This window comes from Xenopus laevis, chromosome 2L (genome assembly GCF_017654675.1).
Source record: "Xenopus laevis strain J_2021 chromosome 2L, Xenopus_laevis_v10.1, whole genome shotgun sequence".
Taxonomy (NCBI): domain Eukaryota; kingdom Metazoa; phylum Chordata; class Amphibia; order Anura; family Pipidae; genus Xenopus; species Xenopus laevis.
Window position 1 is genome coordinate 66993834 of NC_054373.1, and position 18776 is coordinate 67012609.

Sequence of the window (18776 nt, forward strand, 5' to 3'; positions counted from 1 at the left end):
GAAACCCCCAGCGACCACATTTGTGATATTCAAGGTCCCTGACATCAATACTGAGAGAATGGCAGCCTTCTTAATTGTTCTCATTAAAATCAATCAAAGAAATCTGATTGGTTGGTTTTGGCTCCACCCACTTTTCTTAATTTTAATCCCAGTCCCCCAGTGACCAACTGTGCCAAGTTTGAGGACCCTGCCATTAACCGTCTAAGAGCGGCAGCAGTTTAACATTTTCCTATTCATTTGAATGGCTGAAATTTGATTGGCTGTTGTAGACTCCGCCCACTTTAGGTAAATTTTAGCCGAGTCACCCAGTGACCCACGGTGCCAAGTTTGGGAGAGCTCTAGCTTTAATACTGTGAGAATTACAGCTGTTTACATTTTCTCATTGAAGTCAATAGGGAAAATCTGATTGGTTGTTTGCGGCTCCGCCCACTTTTTTGGGTCCCCAAAATAGGACAGAATTTTTCAGTTTCACCCCATGACTAAATGAGCCAAGTTTGGTGAGTGTAACTTCAAAGCTGTACAAGTGGCAAAAGTTTCAAGTTTTCCAATGAAAGTCTATGGGGAAAAAAGGGGTCGTCGGGGGGTCGCCACAGGGGCACGGAGGTTGGGATCGCTTAACAAAGCACAAGCAACCTATTCGAGTATGAGTCGAACAAGTGTGCAAAGTTTCATAATTGTACTCCTAAAACTCTGGGAGGAGTAGCGTTTAGAAAATTGCTCAATTTTCATTGGGCGTTGGTAGCTCCGCCCACTTTGGGGTGCCCCCCCAAAATACTTATTTTTATTCTGGGTTACATCAACTATATGTGGTCCGAGTTTGGGGACTGTATCTTCAAAACTGTACAAGTGGCAGCGATTTGAAATTTTTCCCTGTCAATCTCAATGGAAAAAAAGGGGTCGTCGGGGGGTCGCCACAGGGGCGGGGTGGGTCCCCAAAATAGGACAGAATTTTTCAGCTTCACCCCATGACTAAATGACCCAAGTTTGGTGAGTGTAACTTCAAAGCTGTACAAGTGGCAAAAGTTTCAAGTTTTCCAATGAAAGTCTATGGGGAAAAATGGGGTCGTCGGGGGGTCGCCACAGGGGCACGGAGGGTGGGATCGCTTAACAAAGCACAAGCAACCTATTCGGGTATGAGCCGAACAAGTGTGCAAAGTATCATAATTGTACTCCTAAACCTCTGGGAGGAGTAGCGTATAGAAAATTGCTAAATTTTCATTGGGCGTTGGTAGCTCCGCCCACTTTGGGGTGCCCCCCCAAAATACTTATTTTTATTCGGGGTGACATCAACAATATGTGGTCCGAGTTTGGGGACTGTATCTTCAAAACTGTACGAGTGGCGGCGATTTGAAATTTTTCCCTGTCAAAGTCAATGGGAAAAAAGGGGTCGTCGGGGGGTCGCCACAGGGGCGGGGTGGGTGGGATCGCTTATTAAAGCACAAGCAACGTACTTTGCTATAAGAGGAATAAGTGTGGAAAGTTTGGCGCTTGCACCCCTAAAACTGTAGGAGGAGTAGCGTTTAGAAAATGGGGTTCGCCAATAATAATAAGAAGAAGAACGAGCTGAACTCGAAGAACAGTATGTTGGCTATTTCATAGCCAACATAATAACAATAAGAAGAAGAACGAGCTGAACTCGAAGAACAGTATGTTGGCTATTTCATAGCCAACATAATAAGAAGAAGAACAAGCTGAACTCGAAGAACAGTATGTTGGCTATTTCATAGCCAACATAATAAGAAGAAGAACGAGCTGAACTCGAAGAACAGTATGTTGGCTATTTCATAGCCAACATAATAATAAGAAGAAGAACGAGCTGAACTCGAAGAACAGTATGTTGGCTATTTCATAGCCAACATAATTACAGTGCATTGTATAGTATAGTATAGAACAATACTATATCTCTAGCATCTAATATATCTATCATCTCCCTCTATCTGTCTCTCACTCTCTTCTATCTATCATTTAATATAGCAATTCTCTCTCTTTCTCTCATCTATTATCTATCATCTATCATCTAATATAGCAATCCTCTCTCACTCATCTATTTTCTATCATCTATTTTTCATCTAATATAGCAACCTCATAGTGAAACATGCTTTACTTGTCCTTTAAAGGGGTTGTTCACCTATAAATCAAGTTTTACATTAAGTAGAGAGTCATATTCTGAGACAATTTGCAATTGGTTTTCATTTTTTATTATTTGTAGTTTTTTTTATTTTTAGTTATTTAGTGCTTTATTCAACAACTCTCCAGTTTGCAATTTCAGCAATATGGTTGCTAGGGTACAAATTACCATAGCAACCATGCATTCATTTGAATTAGAGACAGGAATATGAATAAGTGAGGGCCAAAATACATGAGTAATAAAAAGTAGCCATAACAAGTTTGTAGCCTTACAGGACATTTCTGTTTTAGGTAGGGTCGGTGACCCCTGTTTGAAGCTGTAAGCAGCAGAAGGCAAATAATTTAAAAACCATAAAAAATAAACAATGAAGAGCAACTGTTGCCTTAGAATAAGCCATTCTATAACATACTAAAATTTCAATTAAAGGTGAACTTCCCCTTTAGCTCAAACAATGCACTTGCAGTCATCGAGGTTGTGAGAGTTTACGTTTTTTTAAGCTGTTAATGTTTGTTACATCTTTAGTGTTTTAGTGTTTTTGCTTTGCCATCATCTATCTATTTATTATTATCTATTCCCCCCTACTTCATTATATATCTGTGTATTTCTTTGTCTGGTGCAGTTTCTTCAGGAGCAATGGCCTGTAGAAAAACAGCAGAATGTTTTTTACTGAGGTAGCTTTTTTTTTGCCACCACTGTGAAAGCTTGTTTAGAGCTCCTTATTCTGTTGATGTTTGTCACAGCTTCAGTATTTGTGATTTTTGCTTTCTACTTGTCTACTTTAACCTGTAGAACATCTATGTCTGTGTTGTTTTGCTATGTTTTTTCCTTGTCTATATCTTGTCTATATGTTTATCTCTGTCTATGTATCTCTATTTTCTCTCTATTTCTCTATGTATTAACTATATCTTCTCTCTATCAAATGGTGCAGTTTTTTTTTCCAAGATCATCAGCTATCTATCATTTATAATCTCTCTCTCTCACTTGCTCTCTCTCTCTATATATGTCTTTCATCTGGAGAGTTTATTTTTGAAATCTTTTTGAAATCTTTTTGAAATCTTTTAATTGAGCTAGTTTCTAGCTGCATTAAGCTGCATCCTAACTCTAAGAAAACAATGCCGTTCCAGTCATAGAAGTTAATTTTTATCAGAGAATAGAAATCTATGTGATTTTTGCTTTGCCATGCAGGAGAAATAGAGAATTAGTTCTAAAAAGTCAAATCCATGTGTCTGTGTCTTTGAAAGTTATAAAATCCATAAAACAGAACTAGTGAAGTGTAAAGGCACTTTACAGAATGAATGATGTTAAAAATAATGTCTCTGATTTACCAGTTTAACATTACAAAATAGTTAAGTTAGACAAAACAGATAAAACAGACAAAACAGATATTTTTTAGATCCAGATAACTATTTTGTGAATTTCTGTCAGTCAAATTAGTGAACCAATGAGATGCAAGCATACTTCTTAACCAATAACAAGCACTCTTTAACTGAAGTCCATTTATCTATTCGTTCACCTTTCAAATAGCAACAGTTATTTGGCCAATAATATTAGGTTTCATTTTTTTTCTGATCCTGCAGCTCCTTGCAATGTTTCCCCTCCCCTGAGGCTGCCATTTTTCTAGCACATGCTCTCCAGAATGGATCCTAGGGGTATTAATGTGAAGCTATTAGCTGACAGCATTTTGAACCTTTCAAAAATAGTTGAGAATTTGTCCTCTACAAGCTCCAACACTGCTGGGGTAAGTCTGACAGTGATTTTATTCATTTTTCTAGTGCTATAAGGTGTACAGCTTAAACTTTGCACAACTTGCTTTTTCAGACTTGTTTAGCTTGTGTTTTATAATTTGGAAATATTACTGTCATCATTACATTTGCATATTCCAGCTTTTATTTGAGTTATTGTTCAATAGCAGATGCAGAATTTAAATTTGTTTTTTGATTCTTGTCTCCCCATTTAACCTTAACTCAAACAGTACAATTCCAATTCTTATTTTATATTAGCTCTAAAAGCACTGCAGATTCTTTTATAGGCGGGTTGTTAATGCTTGAGTTTAAGTTTGTGTGATTATTCTCTGCATCTCTCTCTCTCTATATATATATATATATATTCCCAAATCCAAGGTTCACACCGTTTAGGCTTTTGCCCGGGTGCCATGATCTTTTAGACTCAACATTTCGATCCCCCACAGGGATCCCTATATATATATATATATATATATATATATATATATATATATATATATATATATATATATATATATAATCTTTGGCTGGCTGGCTGTCTGCTCTGTACGGCTACAAATATACTGATATTGCTACTTTATATTCCTGATCTTTCTATTCAGCTTCTTTCCTATTCATATTCCAGTCTATTATTCAAACTAGTGCATAGTTGCTAGGGGAATTTGCACCCTAGCAACCAAATTGCTTAAAATGCAAATTGCAGAGCTGCTGAATAAAAAGTTAAATAACGCAAAAAACACAAATAATAAAAAATAAAAACCAATTACAAATTGTCTCAGAATAACACTCTACATCATACTAAAATGTATCTCAAAGGTGAAGAAGCACCCCTTTAATGCTTAAGTCTGTGTGATTTTTCTATTAGTTTTCTGCATCTATCATATATCTGTCTATCTATCATCTATATATCTATCCAGTGGAGAATTTATTTTCAAGATATTTTAATTGAGCTTATCAAACATTGCAGTTTCAGTTTTAGTAAATTATTGTTAGAACTCCAGTCTGTGATTTTTGCATTGGCATATACGTACAGAGATTGATTGAAAGTCACTGCTAGCTTTTGCCTATCACTTTGCCCATCTATTTTCTGTCTCTCTGTTTCTTTGTCAGTCCTTGTTTTTTCTTTTTTATCTTTTTAACTAGCTACCAAGTTTTAATTGAGCTTTTTTCTTGTCTCTTCATTTAAACAGCATTTTTAGCTTAATGGAAAACAATTGCAAAAATGAAAACTGTATATGTGCTTTATCTTATGGAAATTAGAAACCTTATACATATAATCAATTAAAATTATGTCCGTGAAATGAAGTTATTCTTATTGTCTCTCTTGCGAAATCAGATAGATTTTGATTTTACAGTCAGGTCTAATAATTTCTTTGTGTGTGTGGGGGGGGGTGCTTGGTTTTATGCCGTTTGCCTAGAAGATGAATTGGATCTCACTCTTTCAAAATAACTAGATCTCTCTATAGGATTTATACTGGAGTGTGGTATTGTGCTAGTTTTTGTTTGTGCTGGTGTTGGTTATGTTATTTACCTATAATACAGTTTCTAGGCAAAATAAAACAATTAAAAGATGTATTAGAACTGTTAATTAAAATCTGTCCCAAACGCCTGCATGAAGAGAGATTGCTAAATGGGGCATACTGAAAAGTTACTTTAATATTTCAGAAACAGTACATCATTTTAGATTTTTTTTACTTCCATGATATGAAGCTTATAAAAAAGATTATTTGCACAAAAGTTCCTTTTTAACCCAGACATTTATAACTATACACATTTTTGCAGGGATTTAAAGTCATATTTATCAAACAATCATTACAATATTTATCAAGTGGTGGTCTATTGAAATGTTTGGTAAATTTTCATCAGCTAAATTTTACTTCTTTATACCCAATGCCTGATCAGTCAAAAGAGGAAAAAAGGTTTTAAAGGAGTAAAACTTGCTGTATATGAGACCCACAACCTGACCTGATTAAAGTCTGTAAGGCTGCTGCACACACTTTAAGAGAGATAGTGCCCTGGTACTAACAGTAATATTATATAGAATTTGTGAAAAATGCTGTTGCACTCTAGGGACTTAAAAAGTAAAAAAAAACTTTATTAGAATCGACGTTTCGACCCTCAATGGGGTCTTTATAAAGACCCCATTGAGGGTCAAAACGTTGATTCTAATAATAGAGTGCAACAGCATTTTGCACAAATTTTATATATATATATACATACACACACAAATGAGCATTCACAACTTTTGCAGTAAAATTTCAAGTTTCTTTCTCTTGTGTGCTGATTCCAAAGCAACCTTTAATCATAATGTATTACACTCTAACTACAACTACAGTTATTTAAGGCGTAATTATAGCAGATGCATTTTAGATTTAACCAATAGGTATTGTGAACCGTTAGCGTACATGTTAAAGGGGTGGTTCAACTTTAAGTTAACTTTTAGTATGTCATAAAATGGCCAATTCTAAGCAACTTTTAATTTGGTTTTGATTATAGTTATTTGCCTTTTTATTCTGACTCTTTGCAGCTTTCAAATTGGCGTCGCTGACCCCTTTTAAAAGCAAATGCTCTGTAAGGCTATACATTAATTGTTATTGCTACATTGTATTACTCATATTTCTATTCAGGCCCTCTCCTATTCGTATTCCAGTCTCTTATTCAAATCAGTATATGGTTGCTAGGGTAATATGGACCCTAGCAACCAGTTTGCTGAAACTGGAGATCTACTGACAACTAAATAAGTCAAAAACCACAAATAATAAAAAATGAAAACCAATTGCAAAATTGTCTAAAATTGTCTCAGAATATCACTCTCTACATCATACTAAAAGTTATATCAAAGGTGAAAAACCCCTTTAATACTTAGTGCTATTCTACTGAAAGGCTGCTGTCCCCTTTCTGACCCTGAGAAATGGAGTGAATGTGAAATAGAAACATTTTCAAGTGGGGGAGAGGTAGTAATGTGCATGTGCCTAGAACCTGATCACTCACCATTAGGTGCTCATTGTGCCAGATTACTGTGCCAGCAATATCTGACTGGTGTATGTATACCTTGTCTATATCTTATTTCTCAGCCATGTGTCCTCACTCATAGCAGATTAGTAGTTTAGTTTGCTATCTTGGATCACCAACAGCATTTATCCTTCAATAAATGATCATGCTCTATTCAGGCACACTGTGCAGATGAAAGAGGCAGATGCATTTTAGGTTTAACCTACAGTTAACCTTGAAAGTTATTTTACACAGTATTCTGTGTAACGGTTAATAAAGTGACACGTAGAATAATTGTTGTCCCCTTTCTGACCCTTAGCATTGAAAGGGAAAATGAAACACGAAATTGTTACATCAGTAGGGAGAGTAGCATCAATGTGTATGCTCCTAGAACTAACTCTGTTCATTTGGTCCTTGTTGTACTAGATTGCTGTGCCAGCAGTATCTCACTGATATGGGGCACTTTGAATATACCATATTCTTTAGTCATGTGTCAAGACTCTGACAGCAGATTAGTAGGTTAGGTACCTATGTGAGACCACAATTAGACAGATGCCACAGGCAGCTGATTCTCAGCCTGCAGGAAACCTGCTGAACAAGAATCAGACCTAAACTAGTGCCAGATTCCTTCCTTGCCCACAGCCTGAACCACTGGGTTAATGTGGGTGCAGGCACAGGTGGGAGATTTTGGTGCCGGAATGCATAGATGGAATTTGATTTTTTTGTTTGGAGAGGCTAAAGTTGGCCGTATACAAGGCAATATATTAAATTTAAGATTTGCACCAGTATGATAACTTGTAACTATATCTACAATTCCCACCAACTTCAGTACAAAAGTTCAGTCAGAAGTGTATTTTTCAGGAATACCTTTCAATATTCCAACACTGAAATTACTGTATTCTTGCCAGAAAATATGTTTAGGTGCTTTATTGCTCACTGACATAGTAACACAGTAATTTAGGTTGAATAAATACATTTACCCATCAAGTTCAACCTTTGAAACCAGCCTGCTAATTCATCCAAAGAATATAATGAAAGGCAGTGGACACTTATTAAATACAGTGATAGAGTAATGATACCCCAGCACAGTGGGTACTGATACCAGTCACTTTCATTTACAATGCCCCCCTGAACATTGGGTAACATCAATTCCATGCCAGTTTCATGTATTATACCCCGACTCCCCAGAAAATGTAGGATAAATTCAATGCTCATTCTATGTTTATCTATAATAAGTAACACACTACATAAGAGAATAAAATCATTACAAATTTAATGTATAATACCCAGAACACAAATAACAGAATAAATGCTTGTTTTTATCGCCTGTAATACTTAAGAACCAAAATTTTATCCACAAAGTGTACATCTAGTTAAAAATAGCATTTCTGGTTACAGCAAGGCAAAGGGTTAATGCTGTTAGAGAGATGCTGCAAAGTTTTCAGCACTGAGGGACTATCTAAAGTATTTGTTTGCTTAAGACAATTCTTTACTGCAGTTCTTATAGAACTTAAAGGGGAAGGAAACCTAGTCGGCGCACACCCCACAGCCCCCCTCCCGTTTGTTGCCCACCCTCCCTCCTCCCCCCTGGCCTACCCGTCCCGCTGGGCAAATGCCCCTAACTTGTTACTTACCCTTACCTGCGCAGAAGGGTAAGTAACAAGTTAGGGGCATTTGCCCAGCGGGACGGGTAGGCCAGGGGGAGGAGGGAGGGTGGGCAACAAACGGGAGGGGGGGTGGGGGGTTTGCGCCGACTAGGTTTCCTTCCCCTTTAAAGTTTGGGTGGAAGGTGATGCTAATTACCTCCAGTGTCAGCTGCAGAAAAACTTCATAGACAGGAATTCCTGCACTTTCCCGCTCCCTAAAATCGATCTCCCTTGATGCTGCTGGTTCAAGCCCTGGTACTGCCATGCAGGCATTTGATTGGCTGCAGAATGGGTCAAACATTAACCTCTAGCCAATCCAATTCCAGTCATACCAGGACTCTCAGGGCAAAACATGAAGCATCTAAACTTATCAAAAAATATAGCTAAATACAGAGGTGAGAGGACATACACCACCCCTTGCTCCCCCCACATGCAGGGTTCGCACTATAAATTCAGTAAGGGTTAGGGAGTAGGGCATTTATTGCTTTTTTTTCCTCCTTTTTTATTTTTTTTTAAAGGTGTCAAAATACAAACTCTTGCATTTTGGTGCTGAAATTCAACGCACATACAACCAGTCAGCTGATGAAGTGGTTCAAGGGTGCAAAAGGGCAATAGAGAGGTCTATAGAGATAATAGCACTGCATTTATATTATTTTGCTTGCTTTGTTTTTCTCTTGCTGTGATGCGTTTTTTAAGTCTCAAATGGGTTGTTCAGCGTGATATTCTGAGACACTTTGCAATTGCGATTTCTTTTTTTTTTTAAATCTTTATTTTTTGTCAAGCAGAAAAGACATTACAGCAATTGTACATTTTATCAAAAACATAGCATATAAGCCTAACATTGCTAAAACATGTTACGTATGTTGCTATTTTTAATATCATCTCTTGCATATTAATAGAAAATCACAGATATAGGCTAAGCAATGTATCTTTTCAGAAACCAGACAGATCTTTGGTACACTGTCAGTACATATGCAGCAATTGGATTTCATTTTTTATTATTTGTTATTTAGCTTTTTATTCAGCAACTCTTTGGTTTGCAATTTAAGCAAAATATTGGGTATTATAGTTTTACATTAACCTTGGTAGCAGGCAAATTGTTAAACAAAAACTACATTGCCCAACATGCAGTGGGAGAGGGAGGCAGGAACATTAAAGGAGAATTAAACCTGTGGGAAAAAAGTTTTTTCCCCACAGGTTGAATTCTCCTTTAAATCCATATCTTGCCTAGTTTTTACTTAAAGGGGTGGTTCACCTTTCAGGTAACTTTTAGTATGTCATAGAGTGGCCAACTCTAAGCAACTTTTCAATTGGTCTTCATTATTTATTTTTTTTATAATTTTATAGTTATTTGCCTTCTTTTTCTGACTCTTTCCAGCTTTCAAATGGACATTGATGACCCCTACTAAACAAATGCTCTGTAAGGCTACATGTATTGTTATAGCTACTTTTTATTATTCATCTTTCTACTCAGGCCTCTCCTATTTATATTCCAGTCTCTTGCTTAAATCATTGCATGGTTGCTAGGGTAATTTGGACCGTAGTTACCAGACTGCTTAAATTGCAAACTGAAGAGCTGCTGAATAAAACTCAAAAACCACAAATAATAAACTCAAAAACCACAAATAATAAAAAAAGAAAACCAATTGCAAATTACTCAGAATATCACTCTCCACATTATTCTAAAAGTTATCTCAAAGTTGAACAACCCCTTTAAATATATATATATATATATATATATATATATATATATATATATATATATATATATATATATATATATATATATATATATCCCTATGTACAGTGAATCAAACTTTTAATTGATTAATGTTTGGGTCCACATTAGGACGCCTTGTACATGAACTGTGGGTCCTTTTGCTATATATATTTAACTTTTTTTTTTAGCCTCTAGGGTCACATCATTTAACAAAACAAGGACACATCAATTCTGCTACTGAAAAGGTATGTTTACGTTACAATATGTGAACACAAAACATTAATTTGTATTTCCCATACGGAAAAAAAAAATTAAATATATATATATATATATATATATATATATATATATATATATAAAAAGGGATTTATACTTACGATAAATTATTTTCTAGTAGGCTCGAACTGTCAGTACAGACATATGGGTTATGTCCAGGTTCACCTCTGGAGGCAGAACCGAAGAATTGGTCTCTTGGCCCCTCCGTCAGGATATATAGGCTGGCTCCACCTCTATTCCACAGTTCTGTTGTAAAGCTCGGTGAGGTGATGAAGAGACAGCATGATATGAAGGAAGGTCAAGAGACAAAAGTAGGAATTATAGAGAGAGACAGAGTAGAGAGTCCTGACACCCATACTAAAATCAGGGACTTGGGCGGGACTTACTGCACTGACAGTTCGGGCCTACGAGAAAAGAATTTATCAGGAGTATAAGTCCCTTTTTCTCTAGTCGGCCCTCCTGTCAGTGCAGACGTATGGGACGTTCAAAAGCTGTCCCCTAATAATTTGGGTTGGTACTGCAAGACCTGATTTTACCCCACAATTGAATTAAACATGCCTCTCCGCTACTGCAGCTTGTAAAACTTTACGGCCAAAGACCGGTGTAGAAGCAAAAACATGTAACTGGTAAAACTTAATAAAGGTGTTGGGTGAAATCGACTCCATCTTGAACTTTTTGCTGTGAATGAACTGGTTCAAAAATGTGAGGTTCAACAATGGTCTGAATGATCCTTCTTTTTTTGTGACTAGAAAGAGGTTGGAGTAGAACCCTTGGAGTCTTTGGTTGTTTGGTACTGGTATGATAACCCCTGACTGTTGTAGAGATTCTATTGCTTGATTTAAGGCAATTAGTCTGTGCGGGGGAACTACTGACGGAATGAACCGTCTTGGTGGTAATTTTGTGAAGTGTATTCTGTAGCCCTCTTTGATAATCTGGAGTACCCAACTGTCCAGAACATATGTTTCCCAGCAGGATAGGAAGATGGACAGGCGCCCTCCTACTTTGGGTAATTGTTGGAGGCAGTCAGGCTGAAGTGGCTTTAGGGGTGGTAGGCTTCTGTGTCTACCCTGTTGCTGCCACTGTTGTTTATTGGGTCTCGCCCCCTGTCTTGTGTTACTGGTACGAAAGTTAGGGGAATGAAAGGAACGAAAATTGCGGTTGGGACCATGTGCGTCTGCCAGTAGATCTGTTGGCATTAGGGCTCCATTGGTCTAGATGCCCTTTTTTTCCTGTTGGAAGGAAGGTGCTCTTTCCACCCGTAACTTCAGTGATAATTTGTTTTAGATTTGGTCCAAAGACTCTCCTGTATAGCATAATCCAAGCATCTTTTTTTTAGAGGCTGTGTCCCCTGACCACTGGCGAAGCCACAGGGCCCTTCGAGCCATCACCGAATTGGCTGAAGACTTTGCCGCCAGGCGGACAATTTCAAGGGCTGAATCTGCTAGGAAGGACAGGGTATTATCTAGTCTACTGATGTGCCTGTCTAAATCCTGAGCTGAAGCCGGTGGATTGTCAGCTATTGCTTGTGCCCATTGTTTAGCTGTGCGGGCCAGGCCTGCTGCTGCCGCTGCCGGTCTGACAATAGCTGCTGTTTGAGTGTAAGCTCTTTTTAGGGAAGGCTCTGATTTCCTGTCCATAGGCTCTCTAAAGGCCGCTTCTTCGGTTGGCAAGGTAGTTTGTTTAGAAAGACTAGACATAGCTGAATCAATCTTTGGTGGTTTATCCTAAACTTTGCGCTGTTCCTCTGGAACTGGATAAGTATCATAAAATATTTTATTTAAGGTAAATCGCCGGTCTGGTTGTGACCATTCAGTGTCAATAGTTTGGGTGATTGACTTGAATATGGGGAATGACAGGGATTTATTTTGGTGTACACCTAGGACCCTATCGGCTTTTGAGACAGCCGTGGCTTCATCTTTTATCTCTAATGTCTCCATCATCTCTCTAAGGAGCTTCCTGGAAATATCTCGTTTGGCAAAAGTAGGTTGCTCTGAATCTGAATCACTGATTGAGTCAGAAGTCACCTCCCCTGATTCTGGTAACATTAAATCATGAAAGGAAATGGCATCAACATTAGATGAGGGCCTTCCTCACTGTCAGACATGTCAGGTGGAGGGTATACTGCTAATTGCCAGTAAGGAGGAAGAATCCTGACACAATGAGAGACAGATCTGCATGCCTCCATAATGTGTGTATAAGGCTGTCCACTGACTGCAAAATGCCAGCCAGGAGGGATCAGCTTGAATGGATCAGCATGCCCCCATATCAAATGTTGTAAAAAATATAAACAAATAAATAAATAAATAAAACTAGAAGAAGAATTTCTGTCCTTAACCTCCAAGGCAGGACAAAGAACTGGGGAATAGAGGTGGAGCCAGCCTATATATCCTGAGGGAGGGGCCAAGAAACCAATTCTTCTGTCCTGCCTTCAGAGGTGAACCTGGACATAACTCATACGTCTGCACTGACAGGAGGGCCGACTAGAGAAATATATATAAATAATATGTGTGTGTGTGTGTGTGTGCCACAATGAAAAGACTGCACCAGTCAGGTCTTAAAAAAAAAGTGAAAACATTTTTTTTCAACATTTCGGTTCCTCACTTGAGCCGTCTTCAGCCTAAACGTTGCAAAAAAAAATTTCACACACGCACACACAAAACTTTTACAATTCACTTATAAGAACTTATTGGCTAACTGTGATCTCGTGTATAGGGTCTGCCAACAAAAAAAATCAAAATGAATTTAGGCATACATGTCTGGCCTGCACTGTATCTGTCATACACATACACACGTATAGTTATCTTTAAATTGTTCTATTCGTTACAATAAACAGCACAAACTAAAGAGCAGAGGTGCAGACTTCTTTTCTGGCTGATCAACAGATATTGTCTAACAGTAAGCTTGATTGGCAGGTGACACCTTCTCCTCTCTTCCTATCTGTGACTAAATGGTCCATTTTAAAACTCCATATTAAAAGTCTAATTGTGGGTCAGTCCAAGACTGATAAAAATTAAAACAAGCTAGTGTTGAGGGAAGTTGGAGTTAGTAAGCAAACATTAGTGCAGTATAAAATCAGGAACTGCTTAGGGTCATTTATGAACACTTGGCAAATTGGCAACTGGGCAGTAGCCAATGATGACAAATCAGACGTGCATTTATTTTTCTATCTGAAGCTGGCTGAGAAAAGCTAATCACTGAGTGGTTGCAAATTTAACCAGTGTTTATAAATGAGCACCATATTTTCTGCTTAAGTAATGTGTAAGTAATGATATTTCTCTGCAGATGCTTATTACTTTGAATGGATTTGATCATGTTTTTTCGCTCCAAAACTTTTTATTTTTGAAACTTGAAAAATGTAAAAAAAATATAGATATGTGAAAATGTAATATTTGGTGCAGATTGAATTAGATTTCTTCTCTGAACCACCAGAAAATAGCCCCTTAATAAAATAACTGGTTTTTTTTTTTTTTTAGACATTTCAACTTCCAACAAAACCCAGCCAAGTTAATTCTACTATTAATCAGGTATGAGTGTATTTGAATACCAACAAAATGTTAATTTCCCCACTGTCAAAAAATATACATACCCATTAGCTAAATTTTTTTACAGTAATACAAAATATACACTATTTAAAGAACCTGTTGGTTGAAAACTATGTCAAAGTCTTTAAATTAGGCTAACCAGATCACTTGAAAATTCAGCAACATGTCTAGAAAATACAGCTTCACTGATTGTAGTTTAATTTGAATGAGCACTGCAGCCCTGCAACATGCAAATTCAAAAGTACTGGTGTCCAAAAATGCACTGCCCACTTGGTTCAAGATACACTGTGGTTCAAGATACACTGGTTCAAGGTACACTGTGTGTACTGGTGGTTACTTAAACAAGTAACCACAGCATTTTCATGCTTACCGAGTGCTCTCCTCATTTCTCTTTTACTAAAAGTGATCTGGTAAATTGTTATGCTTTATAAATAAATCACTATAATCTCAGGATACTCAGGGCCACCATCATAAATTATTGAGCCACATACAAGTTATTCATCAGGGGCTCCCCCTGAACACAAGCACATAGTACCAAAGGTTTTGGCCATGCCATAACAGTTACCTAGGTAGATTTGGCTAGCACAAAAGGATGAACAAATGTTTTTTTTTAACTATGACAACTATGATACAAACTGATAATAATATTAAAGCGGTTGTTCACCTTCCAAACACTTTTTTCAGTTCAATTGTTTTCGGATTGTTCCTGAGAATTAAAGACTTTATTTAATTACTTTCCATTATTTATTTTTTACAGTTTTTCCAAAATCTAAGTTTAAAATTGAATGTCCTTGTCACTGGTGTTTGAGTCTGGCAGCTCAGTAATTCAGATGCAGACTCTGAACTGTTACAATTTTACAACATTTAGTTGAAAGCAGTATCTCTGGAGTATTAGCAACTATTATATCAAGTCTAACAACTGCCAGAAATGAAATCCAGGGATTTTGCTCAGCAGGGACAAAGATAAGAAATGTATCTAACTAAATGTATCAATTTAGAACAGTTTGTAGGGTCAGCGACCCCCCCTCCCAGAGCTGCTTTAGAACGTGAAAAATTACACCTTAAACTTCAGTATTAGAAAAACAGTGACACATAGAAAATAGAAAGTAATTGGAAAAAGTCATTATTTCTGGTGATCTCTCTGAAAACAACTACAGGTAGTTTGAAGGTGAACCACCCCTTTAATTGCCATGCATTCTATTGGTTTATGCCATTAGCCTTATGCTACTTTAGCCTAATAAGTAGCATTTCTACATTCTTTCTCTATATTTCTTTAGTTTTAACACTAAAAATATTTTCCCAGCTTCAGAACCATAATGAAGTGAAGATGAATTTCAGATTCAGGTAAAAAATATTTTTCAATTATTAAATTTAATATATCTAATATTATTCTGTGTAAGTACTATAGTTAAACACCATGCATCAAGGTAAAACATTATGTTTATTTTGTGTGGAACTTTGTTACAAGTATAATATTTATGTGTATATGAGGTGCTTTGCCCCCCCAAGTGTATGTAAGAGAAAAGCATATGAAAAGCATATGAGTAAGACAGGTATGCATACAGTATGCTGTGGTCAGTACTAATTTGATACTATATCAATGAATTCTACTAAAAGCCTTATGAGTTTTTTTACGGTCATATATTTTCTATATTTTTATATTTCTGCATGTTTTTTTAGTTACTTATCAACATACTGTATAGTATTTATTATTGCTTCCTGCTCTAATGTGAAGTCACAACCATTCAGTTGTTATGCATAGCACTTCTCTTCCTGAACAGCTACTTAAGCTGGCCATAGGCACAAAGATCTATTAAGTAGTTAAAGAACAGATGAGCCGATGTTCTGCCCCTGACAGCAATCTTATGATAGACAAAGCTAGTGACGGTCTCCCACTGAAAATCATACGATAGGACCGTGTGTGGAGAGTCCCGACATTTTTTGTCCGAAGGAGATTGGTCGATTCGACAGGTCTGTTGGCTGCCGATAATATCTCTACGTGTATTGCCAATCGGATGATTTTCAGTGGGAGACTGTCATAGTTTTGTCTATCGTGCGATTGCCGTCAGGGGCAGAACATCGGCTGATCTGTTCTTTAACTACTTTATTTGGTCGGAATGGTAAGACTTTGATCTGAATGGTTAGTGGCAGGTAGGGAGATGGGAAAGTCTGATCGTACGATCAGATATTTGCGTCTGTGGCCAGCTTTAGTCACAGACCCTTCTGCTGTGAACGCCTTAGGGTGGCCATACACAGGCAGGTCCTTTACATAGTTACATAGTTAAATTTGGTTGAAAAAAGAAAAAGTCCATCAGGTTCAACCCCTGCAAATGAAAACCCAGCCCCATACACACACCCCTCCCTACTTTTAATTAAATTCTATATACCCATACCTATACTAACTATTATGTTTGTCGTTTTGTTGTTCTTGGCCTGTTGGTGTCAGATTGGTCTGGTATGTTTTTTGCTCTGGTCGGTTTGATTTGACTGGAATGCAGAGTGAAAGGAGCAATAGGGTCTGCCTTGTGAGTTCCAGTGTCTCCTATTGGAAAATCTGTTAGGTGCGTTCAACTTTTGCCTCTTTCCAGTGAGTAGAAATGTGCTCTTACCCCCTGTGACTTCCGCAATGATTTGCTTCAGTTACACTGAACTGTTCCTTTAAGGAAATCAGTCTCCTCCATGGTTAGGGTAGCTCCAATAAATACCTATTAAGGTACAGGACATGCAATTAGTGTGGTGCATTAGGTTAAGAGCGTGGCATTTAGCGCTCCCTGTAGCTAAAGTTATAACTAATGTCACACTCATGGGTGTAGTGGTATCAGTTGTACTGACACTGGTCCCAGCAACTGTGCTGTCTTGTCCCAGGAGATGCACTGCCTTGGTAGTGTGCTCTGAATTCCCTGGTAGAATGCGCAGTTGCAGCCTTGTGAGCTCTACAGCTGCTTGTGGAGTCAATGCGCCTAAACAAGTGCTAAGAAAAAAGGTTCGAAGTTACGGCGCAAAGCCGTCGCCTAGCTACCAGCTGGTTTCTTCGCTCCTAAAGTAATTACGTATTTCCTATAAGGCTTTTTTTTTCAGGTGTGAACAATGCAGGATTTTAGTGTCTGGATGTGAGGTGTAAACAATGTAGGAGCCTTTTAATCTTAGTACTGATACCATTTAAACCTTACACATGCTAAACAGACCCAGCAGGTAGACTTTCATGTGGGGGCAACACAAGGCCAGTTGGACAGCACTGAAATAAATGGTTGGACAACGGGGTTGTAACAATATGTGATCGAACCCTCTTTTAATATAGGGATACATGAAATGTACTTTCTACATTTATGTCAAAACAATAATCATTGTATACAGGGAGTAGATGGCAGTGGTACATTGCATAATATTATCTGTCTTTTGATGATACAAAACAATTCAGGGAATTTAGTAAACCCAGGATGGTGTATCATTTTAAGGGAACCTATTAAAATTTCCAAACCTGGTCCATAATTAGTAAATTTGCACCAAAGTTGCTGACATTAAATGGGACATATTGCATATATTTTCACAATGCATCAAACCATATAAATAGAAGAAAACTTTTTTATTTTAATACCTTTTGGATTAAAAAATGTCTGTATTAGCCTGAAAACTGTTCTCAGCCCTCCCCCTTTGCAACTTCCTGTCTCAGACTCTTCAGTATCTGAGCTGCAGCCAACGGCTCTTTCTGTATAAGCTATAGAGCAGCAGCCAATGAGGGAGGAGTAGGCGTGTCTGTGATGTCACTCTCAGTCCTTCCCTGCAGACATCTGTTAACCCTTACTGCTGGTTTTCCCTTTCCTGAACTGCTCTCTCTCTCTCTGTCCTGTTCATTTAACCCCTCCCTGCCCTGTTGATTTAACCCCCTCCTTACAGTACTTGTTTCTCTCTCTCCATTATGAACAATAGATTATGTCCAGCTGGGCAGGTACATGTGTGACTGCCTATTTGCTGTGGAACACAGGAACATACTGTTGTACTTAAACTAAAGAAAATACTACTATTACATTACTATTACCGTTTGTATTAACCCTTGATTTATTGCTTTATGTGTAACATTTAAGGTATATTGTCAGAACTGAATGATCAGGCAGCAGCATAAATCAGTTATGTGCAGGCTGGGAACACACAGGACAGAGGGTGGGATGGGGTTTAGGTTTTGCTACAGCTGCAGAGTTCAGCCTGTCAGTCTGTGCTATGACCACTTCCTGTAGAAGATTGAAGAGACACTCCCACTCATTTCAGCCTAGCTTATGACCTGTGAACATCTCTCTGCAGCTCTGATATAATGACAGTTGTAGGAGGTAAAATGTTTTCAAAACGTTTTTCTTTCTGCATCATTACATGTTTTGAGGTATGAGTAATATATCTGAATATGAAGGTTATATGAAATGTCTCCTTTAACTATTTACACATAAACCTATGTTTAAATATATAACTAGATTAAAAGCTAAACTTTAACAAAATGTAATAATTGCAGCAATCACAAGTGGATATGTCAAGTAGCTGTCATAGTTTTAGAGAAAGTAGTAGCTTCACTATATTTCTGGGGAGTGTAATTGATTAAATACATTAAATAAATTACATATCCTTGCTCTCTCTTTCTTTGTTGGATAACGGGTTTGTTAATATTATCTGATTTTTTTTTTTAGATGGAACCTATTTTGAAATCCTAGATTGTAAACAACTTGCAGACGAAGAGGTTGCATTTAT

The 18776-nt window shown here is 37.5% G+C and overlaps 1 long non-coding RNA gene across 7 annotated transcripts in view; it reads left to right on the forward strand.

Annotated features, from left to right (window-relative positions):
• LOC121399952 overlaps positions 1 to 18776 on the forward strand; it is a 51349-nt gene extending 32573 nt beyond the window's left edge. For 3 of the 7 annotated variants that reach the window (XR_005965367.1, XR_005965368.1, XR_005965366.1), the window contains 5 exons: positions 3706 to 3866; positions 10416 to 10472; positions 13977 to 14027; positions 15349 to 15389; positions 18716 to 18776. This is a non-coding gene — a long non-coding RNA (uncharacterized LOC121399952). The remainder of the gene's footprint in view (positions 1 to 3705; positions 3867 to 10415; positions 10473 to 13976; positions 14028 to 15348; positions 15390 to 18715) is intronic. The other 4 variants (XR_005965370.1, XR_005965372.1, XR_005965369.1 and 1 more) reach the window with 2 other exon arrangements.